Genomic DNA, 8,800 nt, shown 5'->3' with positions numbered 1-8,800 from the left:
GAGACAGAGAGAAATTAGACCGTATCTTTCTGCAGCCCTGGTTGTGCTTTGACTCTGAGGTTGTAACTCAACAGGATCCTCTTATGTCATCAGACTGAGCCAAGCCTGTCAGACTCCCTGCTGCCAGTTAGCATGTCATCATTCAGACAATTTATTACCAGCCCACATCACCTTTAACCCTGGGGCTATTACCTCAACCCCAGTCCTAACCACGACCTTAACTCCAGCCCTAACCCCAGCTCTAACCCACGGCCCCAGCCCTAACCCACAGCCCCAGCCCTAACCCACGGCCCCAGCCCAAACTCCAGCCCTAACCCCAGCCCTAACCCACGGCCCCAGCACTAACCATGGTCCCAACCCTAACCCACGGCCCCAGCCCTAACCCACGGCCCCAGCCCTAACCCACGGCCCCAGCCCTAACCCCAGCCCTAACCCCAGCCCTAACCCACGGCCCCAGCCCTAACCCTAGCCCTAACCCCAGCCTTAACCCACGGCCCTAACCCCAGCCCTATCCCACGGCACCAGCCCTAACCCCAGCCCTAACCCCGGCCCTAACCCCACCCCTAACCCCAGCCCTAACCCTAGCCCTAACCCCAGCCTTAACCCACGGCCCCAGCCCTAACCCCAGCCCTAACCCACGGCCCCAGCCCTAACCCCAGCCCTAACCCCAGCCCTATCCACGGCCCTAACCCCAGCCCTAACCCCAGCCCTAACCCCAGCCCTATCCACGGCCCTAACCCCAGCCCTAACCCCAGCCCTAACCCCAGCCCTATCCACGGCCCTAACCCCAGCCCTAACCCCAGTCCTAACCCCAGCCCTAACCCCAGCCCTAACCCCTTAGCTGCAGTCCTACTCCCCTGAGCCAGCTACCGACTGAGAAGGGGTTCTGAAGTCACAAGAGCACATGTGACTGCGTTAGCTGCCGTGCCATTGGTCAACCCATGACGGAGATAGCCACAGCAACAAAAGTTGGGCTGGGGGGGTGGGGGGACGAGGACCGCCCCCCGGCGGGGCGAGATATGTTTTTGATTCGAGCTTCCAAGGAGACGTCCCAAACAACCAGCGTTGCCATGAACTTGTGTGTTTGGTTACAAACAAAGAAGAGAGAGCGAGAGAGGGAGAGAGGGGGATGGGGAGAGAGAGCGATAGAGAGGGAGGGGGGAGGGGGAGAGAGTGATAGAGAGGGAGGAGGGTGAGGGTGAAAGAGAGAGAGAGAATTAGAGAAAGAGGGAGGGAAGCAGAGAGAGAGAGAGAGACCATTGGAGCCAGGTGCTGAAGTGTTATTTTGTGTACACTTGTGCTGCCATGACAACAAGGGACCCGCGTGGGCTTCCTGTTCCCTGTTTCTGGACACAGACAGAGTGTACTGCTGGGGAGGGAGTGTGTGTAGGGGGGAGGGGTGACTGGCTGTTCTGCTCTCTGACTCTGTGTTCAAGGCAACACTTCATAGGCTGTGTGTCCCAAATGGCTGGGGTGAAGGCAGTAGATGGTTTGAAATGGCACCCTATTCACTCTATATAGTTCACTACTTCTACCCTGGCACCCTATTCCCTCTATTTAGTTCACTACTTCTACCCTGGCACCCTATTCCCTTTATATAGTTCACTACCGCTACCCTGGCACCCTATTCCCTCTATTTAGTTCACTACTTCTACCCTGGCACCCTACTCCCTCTATTTAGTTCACTACTTCTACCCTGGCACCCTACTCCCTCTACATAGTTCACTACCGCTACCCTGGCACCCTATTCCCTCTATTTAGTTCACTACTTCTACCCTGGCACCCTATTCCATCTATTTAGTTCACTACTTCTACCCTGGCACCCTATTCCATCTATATAGTTCACTACTTCTACCCTGGCACCCTATTCCCTCTATATAGTTCACTAGGTTCACCCTATTCTGTATATAGTTCAATACTATATAAACTCTTATTAGTAAAGGTGCCTGGAAGAACCTTTTGGGTTGCCAATCCCTGTGTAAAGGTTCCTTGAGGAACCCCTGTGTAAAGGTTCCTTGAGGAACCCCTGTGTAAAGGTTCCCTGAGGAACCTCTGTGTAAAGGGTCTTTGAGGAACCCCTGTGTAAAGGTTCCTTGAGGAACCCCTGTATATAGGGTATTTGAGGAACCCCTGTGTAAAGGTTCCTTGAGGAACCCCTGTATAAAGGGTCTTTGAGGAACCTCTGTGTAAAGGTTCCTTGAGGAACCCCTGTGTAAAGGTTCCTTGAGGAACCCCTATGTAAAGGTTCCTTGAGGAACCCCTGTGTAAAGGTTCCTTGAGGAACCCCTGTGTAAAGGTTCCTTGAGGAACCCCTGTGTAAAGGTTCCTTGAGGGAACCCCTGTGTAAAGGTTCCTTGAGGAACCCCTGTGTAAAGGTTCCTTGAGGAACCCCTATGTAAAGGTTCCTTGAGGAACCCCTGTGTAAAGGTTCCTTGAGGAACCCCTGTGTTAAGGGTCTTTGAAGAACCCCTGTGTAAAGGTTCCTTGAGGAACCCCTGTGTAAAGGGTCTTTGAGGAACCCCTGTGTAAAGGTTCCTTGAGGAACCCCTGTGTAAATGTTCCTTGAGGAACCCCTGTGTAAAGTTCCTTGAGGAACCCCTGTGTTAAGGTTCCTTGAGGAACCCCTGTGTTAAGGGTCTTAGGTTCCTTGAGGAACCCCTGTGTAAAGGTTCCTTGAGGAACCCCTGTGTAAAGGTTCCTTGAGGAACCTCTGTGTAAAGGGTCTTTGAGGAACCCCTGTGTAAAGGGTCTTTGAGGAACCTCCGTGTAAAGGATCTTTGAGGAACCTCCGTGTAAAGGATCTTTGAGGAACCTCTGTGTAAAGGGTCTTTGAGGAACCCCTGTGTAAAGGTTCCTTGAGGAACCCCTGTATAAAGGGTCTTTGAGGAACCTCTGTGTAAAGGTTCCTTGAGGAACCCCTGTGTAAAGGTTCCTTGAGGAACCCATATGTAAAGGTTCCTTGAGGAACCCCTGTGTAAAGGTTCCTTGAGGAACCCCTGTGTAAAGGTTCCTTGAGGAACCCTTGTGTAAAGGTTCCTTGAGGGAACCCCTGTGTTAAGGGTCTTTGAGGAACCCCTGTGTAAAGGTTCCTTAAGGAACCCCTGTGTAAAGGGTCTTTGAGGAACCCCTGTTTAAAGGTTCCTTGAGGAACCCCTGTGTAAAGGTTCCTTGAGGAACCCCTGTGTAAAGGTTCCTTGAGGAACCCCTGTGTAAAGGTTCCTTGAGGAACCCCTGTGTTAAGGGTCTTTGAGGAACCCCTGTGTAAAGGTTCCTTGAGGAACCCCTGTGTAAAGGTTCCTTGAGGAACCCCTGTGTAAAGGTTCCTTGAGGAACCCCTGTGTAAAGGGTCCTTGAGGAACCCCTGTGTAAAGGTTCCTTGATGAACCCCTGTGTAAATGGTCCTTGAGGAACCCCTGTGTAAAGGTTCCTTGAGGAACCCCTGTGTAAAGGGTCTTTGAGGAACCCCTGTGTAAAGGGTCTTTGAGGAACCCCTGTGTAAAGGTTCCTTGAGGAACCCCTGTGTAAAGGTTCCTTGAGGAACCCCTGTGTAAAGGTTCCTTGAGGAACCCCTGTGTAAAGGGTCTTTGAGGAACTCCTGTGTAAAGGGTCTTTGAGGAACCCCTGTGTAAATGGTCCTTGAGGAACCCCTGTGTAAAGGTTCCTTGAGGAACCCCTGTGTAAAGGGTAAAACCGGAAGCTGTTTTTGTGATGGGAGCGGTTTCATTTTGAACCTGTTTAATAATATATTATAGAGGTAGCAGCCTATCAGTTTGGAGGCCTGGCTTTCAAAGAGTTATTTTTGATCACGCTTTAGTAGTAGTGATGGGGTCGAAACGATGCTTCCTGAAGCGTTGAGTATTTCCAGCCAATTGTGTGGAAAATAGGTTTATTACTTTGATCAACAAAGTGTACATGAGTGGCACCTGTTGGTCAAAAGAGGATTTAGAACAGCCAAATGATCACAGATGACGTCGCACAGTCCGTAGCGTAGGATAGCCTTTCGTCTTCTCCCGAAACTAAAACCAAACCAATCAGGTGGTTGTTTGACAAAACGAAGCTTCGGGACTTCATTGATCACGTTCTTCTGATAAAATGATGACAAGCATCGGGCACATTGTTTTGAAGGAAACTGCTTAGATGATTTTGCAACGTATGTCTCAGAGCTCCGGTATCAAACTTTAACATCACTCCCTTCCCGTTAACGTAAACGTCATCCTCGTTCATCATGTTAAGTTTGTACGCTGCAAATTAAAATGTTTCTTGAATATTTACACATATTATATATTTCTATAAGAATAATAAGGATTATATTAACATTGCTGATTACATACAGAAAGTGGTAACCATTCCATCTTTGGGATTTGCATAAGCTGGTGAGGAACTCATAGACCCAAACTGTCAGTGTTAAGCCTTGCCATGTGATGACAATTACAACAGAACAGATGAACAGGAATGACATTTACTCTAACGGGTGGCCAAAAAAATAATATATATCTTAATGCCACGCCCCTACTAAGCCACGCCTCCACTCCGTTGCTAGAGCGAATCATTAAATCATCCCCCAAGAACCCCTCTGCTGACCGAAGGTACAACTATAAACCACTGACTAGCAATCCATTTTTGAGGATCTCCAGGTTTCCTCGAGTCACTACTAATTCTAAGAGTGTACTTGATACTTCTGCCCTGACACCCTATTCCCCTATTGGCCCTGGTCAAAAATAGTGCACTATAAGTGGAATAGGGTGCTGTTTGGAACGTAGACCAGCTTAGTGAGCTCCAGATGTGTCAGTGCTGTGTTGAAAATGTCATATTGACGAGGAGGCAACGAGGCAGTACTGAGTGAAATGGGACGCATAAACATTACGACCAGATTCTCCCCTTCCTGCTGTTACTACGGTAACTCCTGTCAGCCCGAGGGCCCAGCTCCTAGTGAGTGCAGGGCGACCACACTACAGCCAAGTGAGCCAAATGGCACCCTTTTTCCCTGTATAGTGTACTACTAGTCCTGGGCTCTGGTCATAAGTAGTGCACTATTTACAGATGTAGGATCTTAATTTGACCAGTATTGTCACAGCAAAATAATCCTGCAGCAACATGATTTTAACGTTTAGTCCATAATGTTGCTTGATTGGTTGTTAGGCTATTAGCTGGACAAAAATAGGCTATATGAAAAGTGCAATACTGGTAATATAACCGTGTTAGTGCGGGTTTTCAGTGAATTTATTTAAATCACAAAGCTCATCTCAGCAACAGCAAGAGCGATCAAATTAAGATCCAACATCAGTAGGGAATAGGGCTCTGGTCAAAAGTAGTGTACTATATAGAGAATATGGTGCCATTTGGGATATACACATAGCCTGGACAGCAGCCAACACCCTGACCAAAGGACTTTTAACAAAGATCCAGCTTGATTGGCCCTTTAAATGTCAGATGACCAAAAGCAGAGAGGAAGTGGAGAATTCATCTGTGATTCCTGTTCTTCAAGTGAAGGAATCTGTGGAAAAGTCTTTGACTTCCAGTCTGATGTCTTTTTGTTTAGTCAATGTATTAGACATTTTTCATGTTTGTGCTTTCACACCACATAGCCCCACACTTCAAGGACAAGGAAATACAGTACATATAGTTGTATAGGTTTTTACCCTAATAAATTCAATGTAACACAGACTAGTTACCTGTTTATTAGAATACAATGTAACACAGACTAGTTACCTGTTTATTAGAACACAATGTAACACAGACTAGTTACCTGTTTATTAGAACACAATGTAACACAGACTAGTTACCTGTTTATTAGGAGAACACAATGTAACACAGGCTAGTTACCTGTTTATTAGAACACAATGTAACACAGACTAGTTACCTGTTTATTAGGAGAACACAATGTAACACAGACTAGTTACCTGTTTATTAGAACACAATGTAACACAGACAAGTTACCTGTTTATTAGAACACAATGTAACACAGATTAGTTAACTGTTTATTAGGAGAATACAATGTAACACAGGCTAGTTACCTGTTTAATAGGATAATACAATGTAACACAGACTAGTTACCTGTTTATTAGAACACAATGTAACACAGACTAGTTACCTGTTTATTAGGAGAACACAATGCAACACAGGCTAGTTACCCGTTTATTAGGAGAATACAATGTAACACAGGCTAGTTACCTGTTTATTAGAACACAATGTAATATAGACTAGTTACCTGTTTATTAGAACACAATGTAACACAGACTAGTTACCTGTTTATTAGAACACAATGTAACACAGGCTACTTACCTGTTTATTAGAACACAATGTAACACAGACTAGTTACCTGTTTATTAGGAGAATACAATGTAACACAGGCTAGTTACCTGTTTATTAGAACACAATGTAATATAGACTTGTTACCTGTTTATTAGAACACAATGTAACAAAGACTATTTACCTGTTTATTAGAACACAATGTAACACAGGCTAGTTACCTGTTTATTAGGAGTATACAATGTAACACAGGCTAGTTACCTGTTTATTAGAACACAATGTAACACATACTAGTTACCTGTTTATTAGAACACAATGTAACACAGGCTAGTTACCTGTTTATTAGGAGAACACAATGTAACACAGACTAGTAACCTGTTTATTAGGAGAACACAATGTAACACAGACTAGTAACCTGTTTATTAGCAGAACACAATGTAACACAGACTAGTTACCTGTTTATTAGGAGAATACAATGTAACACAGCCTAGTTACCTGTTTATTAGAACACAATGTAACACATACTATTTACCTGTTTATTAGGAGAACACAATGTAACACAGACTAGTTACCTGTTTATTAGAACACAATGTAACACAGGCTAGTTACCTGTCTATTAGAACACAATGTAACACAGGCTAGTTACCTGTTTATTAGGAGAATACAACGTAACACAGACTATTTACCTGTTTATTAGGAGAATACAATGTAACACAGGCTAGTTACCTGTTTATTAGGAGAAAACAATGTAACACAGACTAGTTACCTGTTTATTAGAACACAATGTAACACAGGCTAGTTACCTGTTTATTAGAACACAATGTAACACAGGCTAGTTACCTGTTTATTAGGAGAATACAACGTAACACAGACTATTTACCTGTTTATTAGGAGAATACAATGTAACACAGGCTAGTTACCTGTTTATTAGGAGAAAACAATGTAACACAGACTAGTTACCTGTTTATTAGAACATAATGTAACACAGACTAGTTACCTGTTTATTAGAACACAATGTAACACAGGCTAGTTACCTGTTTATTAGGAGAATACAATGTAACACAGGCTAGTTACCTGTTATTAGGAGAATACAATGTAACACAGGCTAGTTACCTGTTTATTAGGAGAATACAATGTAACACAGACTAGTTACCTGTTTATTAGGACACAATGTAACACAGGCTAGTTACCTGTTTATTAGAACACAATGTAACACAGACTAGTTACCTGTTTATTAGAAAACAATGTAACACAGGCTAGTTACCTGTTTATTAGGAGAATACAATGTAACACAGGCTAGTTACCTGTTTATTAGGAGAATACAATGTAACACAGACTAGTTACCTGTTTATTAGAACACAATGTAACACAGGCTAGTTACCTGTTTATTAGAACACAATGTAACACAGACTAGTTACCTGTTTATTAGGAGAATACAATCTTTTTCTAGACATGAGAAAGCCTGTGGCTAAAGGCACATGCCATTGGACACTTCCTGGTTTGGTAAATGATGATTCGCTCACTGAGTAATGACGTTTGTTAAATACCACTCAGAATCAGAATAAAAGTAACAACAAACTATAGAGAAACACTTTATTACCACTTTTTATACAACCGTTTCTCCTTCAATGCAGCCATTGTCCAGTTTCTACAACACTAAAACAAACAAATCAAAACAACCAAAAAAGAGAGAAAAATAAATTGAAACGTTTTGAAAGCAACGAGCGTTAAAGAAACAGTCTCAGAATAAAAAGCTAGCTAGTTCTAAAACAAGTCTTAAAGACGAAACCCTGAAACTATGAGCTTGAGAGATGTTTTATACTGTAAGAAAGATGAAATATACTGTAAGAAAGATGAAATATACTGTAAGAAAGTGAACTGAATTCAAATCAAAGAGGACGTCCATGGTTTGAAGCCTATGGAACGCAGTACAATGTCAGATTATTTTACCAGTATGTATTTTTTTTGTCTAATCACGATCTTGACGCTGACGTTTTTACTTTACGGTGGATGTTTCGTAAAAAATTCCAGAGCAACTCTTGCATCAGTCTGTCACAGTCCAACTCAACATGTTAAAAACAAAGCAAGGTAAAGAAAGGTATGCTATATCACAGGTCTATGTACAGTCTCAGGGCAGGCCAGGTGTGACAGTGAACAGAGCATTCTGATGTAGTCATCTGTAAACACACATCGTTCATGTATCTCTGTTTAAGGACATCACCTCACACAAGCTCTCTAACTATAACAACATCCTCAGAGTAAAAAGCATGCTCTCTTATCATCCCCAATTACAACACACACACACACACACACACACACACACACACACACACAAACACACACACACACACACCCTCAGAACATATCAAAGATAAGAGAGGAACAGCCTCTGTTGACAGGGCCTGGGGTTAAGCCTGTGGTTAGGGGTCAAAGGTCAGAGTTCGGGGTTCAGGGTTTGGTCCCGACTGTAGGGGGGGAGGGGGGGCTAGGGGATAGTGACCCTGGAAGCGTCTCAAATGGTACTCTATTCTCTATATAGTGCACAACTTTA

General features: G+C 43.9%; 1 protein-coding gene across 4 annotated transcripts in view; it reads right to left on the bottom strand.

Moving 5' to 3' along the window:
* Window positions 1-7,828: 7,828 nt before the first annotated feature.
* Window positions 7,829-8,800, bottom strand: part of tppp3 (tubulin polymerization-promoting protein family member 3) — a 26,569-nt gene continuing 25,597 nt past the window's right edge. For 3 of the 4 annotated variants that reach the window (XM_045688831.2, XM_045688832.2, XM_045688834.1), the window contains exon 4: window positions 7,829-8,800. This exon is cut by the window's right edge and continues 787 nt beyond it. The gene's annotated coding sequence lies outside the window, so the exon portion shown is untranslated. 4 annotated transcript variants of the gene reach the window in all.

This window comes from Salmo salar, chromosome 11 (genome assembly GCF_965601325.2).
Source record: "Salmo salar chromosome 11, fSalSal1, whole genome shotgun sequence".
Taxonomy (NCBI): Eukaryota; Metazoa; Chordata; class Actinopteri; order Salmoniformes; family Salmonidae; genus Salmo; species Salmo salar.
This window is presented reverse-complemented; position numbering and strand designations above follow the sequence as displayed.